Below are 6,000 nucleotides of genomic sequence, written 5' to 3'. Positions count from 1 at the left end.
CTATTCTTGGTTGGAATAACTCGATATTTTATTTATTTAATCAGAATAGTCACCTTGCTGTCATGCAGAGAAGACTTGCATCATGTTTTCAGAGAGCAAATCTGTTATCAGTCAGTATTTCATTCATCATTCATTAATTACATGAAGTCTAATTTCCTTCATTAAAGAAGATATTACCTTAAATAGAACAATAATAAAATCTTTATACGCTCAAGTCACACTAATTTTCTTCAAATTAAGACTTTTTAAAGCTGATAGGGCCTCATGGGAGCTGTAGTCATTAAATGCTTGTAAATTAATAATTTTAACATCTTAAAATTGAACAGGTGTTTGATTTAATTATAGAAATTATTCTTGAAAAGTCTGATTGATCTTTTCCTGATCCATCAACCAGAAAACAGCTCATAAAGTAAAAGCTTCCTGAAGGTTTACTGTGTGTGTGTGTGTGTGTGTGTGTGTGTGTGTGTGTGTGTGTTTAAGAATCTCTACATCAAACAATATCTGCTGTGTGTTTGAATGTGTGCATGCATGTGTGTGTCTGTGTGTGTGTGTGTGTGTGTGTGTGTGTGTGTGCGTGTGTCTATATGTGTGTGTTTGGATGTGTGTATGCATGCGTTTGTGTGTGTGTGTATATATGTGTGAGTTTAAATATGTGTGTGTGTGTTCTTGAATTTGTTCATGCAAGTGTGTGTCTATATGTGTGTGTTTGAATGTTTGTATGTGCGCGTGCGTGTCTGTGTGTGTGTGTGTGTGTGTGTCTATATGTGTGTTTGAATGTATGTGTGTGTGTGTCTATATGTGTGTTTATTTGAATGTGTGCATGTGTGTGTCTGTGTTTGAATGTGTGTGTGTGTGTCTGTGTTTGAATGTATGTGTGTGTGTGTGTGTGTGTGTTTGAATGTGTGTGTTTGAGTGTGTACATACATGTGTGCGTGTATGTTTGATTGTGTGTCTATGTGTGTGTTTCATGTAGAAATCTTATAATCTCCAGATCAAATAATGTCTTTCTAGTGTGTGTGTGTGTGTGTGTGTGTGTGTGTGTGTGTGTGTGTGTGTGTGTGTGTGTGTGTGCGTGTGCGTGTGCGTGTGCGTGTGTGTGTGGAGCCTTTTACAGACTCATTAGATCTGTTGTTGTGTCTCTTTAAACTCTCTAACGGCTCCGTTCGTCTTAATGCTGATATTTAAATGCAGACATTTACGTTTCACATTTTGTAGCTTTTTACGTGACGTTAATGCAACAAAACAACTCAGAGAGAGAGAAAAAAAGTCCAGAGGAAAGACTTCTCTCTTCTCCTTTTTTCTCCTTCTCTTCTCAGATGTTGTGTCATTTTCTTCATGTTTTCTCATCATATGATCAAAGTCAATCATTTGTTAGATTTCTTGTCACGTTAACGAGGTTCTGGCCTCATTATTATTATAATTATTATTTCTGGGAGACTCCCAGCGACCACCTACAGGGATGAAAGATGAATCCAGTCAGCAGTAAAACTACAACCCTGATCCTAAAAGATCTGCATACTGTAATAAACAAAATATCAACACAATGCAATTATTGCAAATCTTTTGCAATGTACACTTCACTATGATTTTACTTTTTTTGCAGAGATTTTTCTAATTTAGCTTTGTGCATTTAGCATTTGTAATGCAATCTTTTGTGTTTACTGTTTTTTTTTTAAATACTTTCTGTGTTTTTCGTGTTTTTTGTTATTTTTGTGTTTTTTTTATTTTTTATAATGTTTTTGGTGTGTTTTGAGTGTGTTTGTATGTGTTTTTGTGTGTGTTTTTGGTTTGTTTTTCATGTTTTATGTGTGTTTTTTGTAATTTTTTGTGTTCAAAATGTTGATCCAGTAAGTCAAAATGAAATAATAATCAGGTCATATAGGAGAGGTTGTGCATCAACTCTTTTTTAAGCAAAGGTAATTTAAAAAAAAAAAAAAAACACCTCGAAGTGTATTAACATGATTTTACTTTTTTTGCAGAGATTTTTCTAATTTAGCTTTGTGCATTCAGCATTTGTAACACAATCTTTTGTGTTTACTGTTTTTTTTTTAAATACTTTGTTTTTTCGTGTTTTTGGTCATTTTTGTGTTTTTTTTGTATTTTTATAATGTTTTTGGTGTGTTTTGAGTCTGTTTGTATGTGTTTTTGTGTGTGTTTTTGGTTTGTTTTTCATGTTTTATGTGTGTTTTTTGTAATTTTTTTGTGTTTTTTTGTGTTCAAAATGTTGATCCAGTAATTGAAAATTAAAATAATAATCAGGTCATATAGGTGAGGTTGTGCATCAACTCTTTTTTTAAGCAAAGGTAAAAAAAAAATAAAAAACACCTCGAAGTGTATTAACATGATTTTACTTTTTTTGCAGAGATTTTTCTAATTTAGCTTTGTGCATTTAGCATTTGTAACGCAATCTTTTGTGTTTACTGTTTAAAAAAAAATATACTTTCTGTTTCTTTTCGTGTTTTTTGTCATTTTTGTGTTTTTTTTTGTATTTTTATAATGTTTTTGGTGTGTTTTGAGTGTGTTTGTATGTGTTTTTGGTTTGTTTTTCATGTTTTATGTGTGTTTTTTGTAATTTTTTGTGTGTTTTTTTGTGTTCAAAAAGTCAAAGGTCAGCTTCACTGTGACCTCATAATGTTCTGTATTATTCTGTATGATTTGCTTCAAGGCATCTTTTAACCACCAATACAGACTGAAAAAACTATTTATACTTAATAATCTACTTTTTTTTTGCTTCAAATACTCGTTCTTTGCTCAACCTTTATGAAAAAAACGTGCAAACTCCTCAGCATTCCTTCAGCTTGTTTAACCAGACACAACTGTTTGTAAATATTGAAAATTCCTGTTTCAGTGATATGAAATGATAAATATTAGTGTCCCTGCTGTTGTCACTAACTGTGTGTGTGTGTGTGTGTGTGTGTGTGTGTGTGTGTGTGTGTGTGTGTGTGTGTCTGTAGTGTCGGAGCCAGCCCCCCCTCTCTCTGAGGCCGTCCTCCAAACAGCGGGTAGGTAAACACTACCAACCTGAAATGACTTATTGTTTCTGTTATTGTTTCTGTTATTGTGTCTCCGTGTCCTCGAACAGGACGTACACACACACACACACACACACACACACACACACACACCCAGCTGACTGTACACACCATGGCGTGGCGGCTCACTGAACAGAAACAGTGCGTGATAACTGATAACTGGACTCTAAACATCACATGATGACTGAATGCAGCAGAGTGGAAGTGTGTGTGATGTAACATTAGACAGAATTACGTGCTGAATTACACATCAGAGTTTAAACTCCTGTATGTTCGTTTCTCAGGAACACTAAATAATGTTCTTTGTTCTTGTGTCAGTTTGACCTGGAACATGTTTGTTTTTATTGATGACAAGGCATGTATGAGTCACTGTACAGGAAGAAAGTTTCAGATTTTTTTTGCACTGACATAAAATTGTAAATGGACAGAGTAAAAAAAAAAAAAAAAAAAAATTATATATATATATATATATATATATATATATATGTACACTACTGGTCAAAAGTTTTAGAACACACCAACTTTTCCAGAATTTAATTGAAAATAATGCAGTTTAATGTCTCAGTCTACTCTGAAATGAATGCACATTTGCAACATTTAAAATTCTTTATTGAGCATGATAGTGTTTTGAAAGTTAAAAAAAAGATTCAAAATCACATTTTATGTTGAACTAAAGGACTAAAAAAAGACACAAAATGACCAAAAAAGACACAAAATGACCAAAAAAGACACCAAAAGACACAAAATGAGAGAAAAAAAAGACACAAAATGAGAGAAAAAAAAGACACAAAATGACAAAAAAAAGACACAAAATGACAGAAAAAAAGACACAAAATGACCCAAAAAAGACACAAAATGACCAAAAAAAGACACAAAGGGTTAATGATGTTTATGGAGAAAAGAAAAAAGAAAAAAAAATAATTTGTTCAGTTTTTATGGCAGTTTTTTTGGAAGTGGACATTTTGAGAGTAGTAGATAAAGTGGATTTAACAGTAGTGAAGTTTGGGACAGTGTGGGCAAACTGCTTGAACGTCTCTTTGAAGATGGTACAACACACACACACACACACACACACACACACACACACACACACACACAGTCAGGTCTGAGCTGGAGGCCTCTGCTTTGATCTCCTCTGTGTTCAGCTCCTCCTCTCCTCTTTCTGAACCTTTCTTCTTCAATGTCGTCGTCTTTATCTGCACAATCTTCTGTCTGCTTCCAGAAAACCTTCGTTAGATCATTAGATCATTCTCACACACACACACACACACACACACACACACTCAGCCTGGTGGACTAGAGTCATGTGATGTGTAAAAGGTGTGAATAATAACGTCTCAGTGGTTCCTCAGTGTGTCTGAGAATGCAGCCAAACATCTTTCATCTCCCTCTGAGTCTCTCTGTCAGTCTGTTGAGCATTAAAACCCTGAATGAGAGTTTAATCCTCTGGAGTCTCCAGAAGCACCAAAGTATGGCTTCTTCACATCCAGACGTAAAACAAAGCAGACCAAAAGAAGACACAAAATGACAAAAAGAGACATAAAATAACTAAAAAAAGACACAAAATGACTAAAAAAGACACAAAATAGCTAAAAAACACACAACAGACACAAAATTACCAAAAAGGACACAAAAAAGACACAAATGCCCAAAATGACCAAAAAATACACAAAATAACTAAAAAAGACACAAAAAGAAGACACAAATGACCAAAAATGACACAAATCACCAAAAAAGACACAAAAAAGACACAAATGACCAAAAATGACACAAATCACCAAAAAAGACACAAAAAAGACACAAATGACCAAAAATGACACAAATGACCAAAAAAGACACAAAAAAGACACAAATGACCAAAAATGACACAAATAACCAAAAAAGACACAAATGACCAAAAAAGACACAAAATAGCTAAAAGAAAACCCCACAACAGACACAAAATTACCAGAAAAGACACAAATGACCAAAAAAGACACAAAATGACTTGAAAAGAAGAAAAGACATGATTAAAAAATGGACCAAATAACCCTATAAGACTCTTGAGTGAGTTTAATCCTGTGGTTGGTGTTTCTCTGAGTGTTGGAGGTGTCTGGTTGCAGTGACCTCACCGTGGATCATAGACTTCCTGTCTGGATCATTTGATAGCTGGAGGTCAGCTGGACTTTCCTTCTGACACCAGGAGAAGATTCTTTAATGCTCCTTCTCCTGAGACAAGTAAACACTTTGAGAAGGCCTCAACCTGCTCGGATCATTTATTGAGCTCACTATCTACTCTCCACCGGGCTTAATCCTAGATTTTATTCTTCCACTATTCCGTGTTTTTTTCGGTCGACTACTCCTCCCAGAGTTTTGGTCTCACATACACTCGGTCTGTGTTCTGTTCCATTTTCTACATTTGGTCCTGTTGGTTTTGGTTTCACACTGCAAAAGGAATAACGGACTTTTCAAGACAATTCTACTGGACACGTCATCTCCCTGTGGACCCTCCCTTCCTGTCATTGATACGAAGGTCCGAACTATAAAAAAAAGTTGTTTTCACACTGCAAAAGGTTCGGACCTTGGTTCGTTTGGTCCGGACCGAGACCACCTCTTTTGGTCCTTTGGTGCGGACCGTGGTCCGCGGCACCTTTCACACCTGGAATTTAGGTTCGGATCAAACTGAAAAGTCAGAAAGTCCCGACCAAACAAGATAGGTGTGAAAGCGCCCTAAAAAGGTATCAAATCGACCGGCTCGGCCATGACAAGTGTGCTATGACTTTTCTTTGGGTTTCAGCAAAAACATGCCAAAAATATCCCCCAATGTTACCCTATGGAGAGGCTAGAGTGGATGATGTCATCGCTAGAGTGTAGAGGGAGAGAAAATTTTGTCAAAACTGTGCTCCAGGCCGCAAATTCCACTCTACAGAAATAATTTATACATAGAAACGTAGGAAAATTAGTCTTCTCCCTCACAATCCTCTGGTAA

At 35.5% G+C, this 6,000-nt stretch overlaps 1 long non-coding RNA gene across 1 annotated transcript in view; it reads left to right on the top strand.

Moving 5' to 3' along the window:
* Positions 1-6,000, top strand: part of LOC131974095 (uncharacterized) — a 56,443-nt gene that overhangs the window by 26,976 nt on the left and 23,467 nt on the right. Inside the window, exon 2 of the long non-coding RNA XR_009394625.1 lies at positions 2,955-3,002. This is a non-coding gene — a long non-coding RNA (uncharacterized LOC131974095). The remainder of the gene's footprint in view (positions 1-2,954; positions 3,003-6,000) is intronic.

This window comes from Centropristis striata, chromosome 7 (assembly GCF_030273125.1).
Source record: "Centropristis striata isolate RG_2023a ecotype Rhode Island chromosome 7, C.striata_1.0, whole genome shotgun sequence".
Classification (NCBI taxonomy): Eukaryota; Metazoa; Chordata; class Actinopteri; order Perciformes; family Serranidae; genus Centropristis; species Centropristis striata.
Note: the sequence above shows the minus strand (reverse complement) of the source record. Positions and strands in the feature narration are given on the sequence as shown.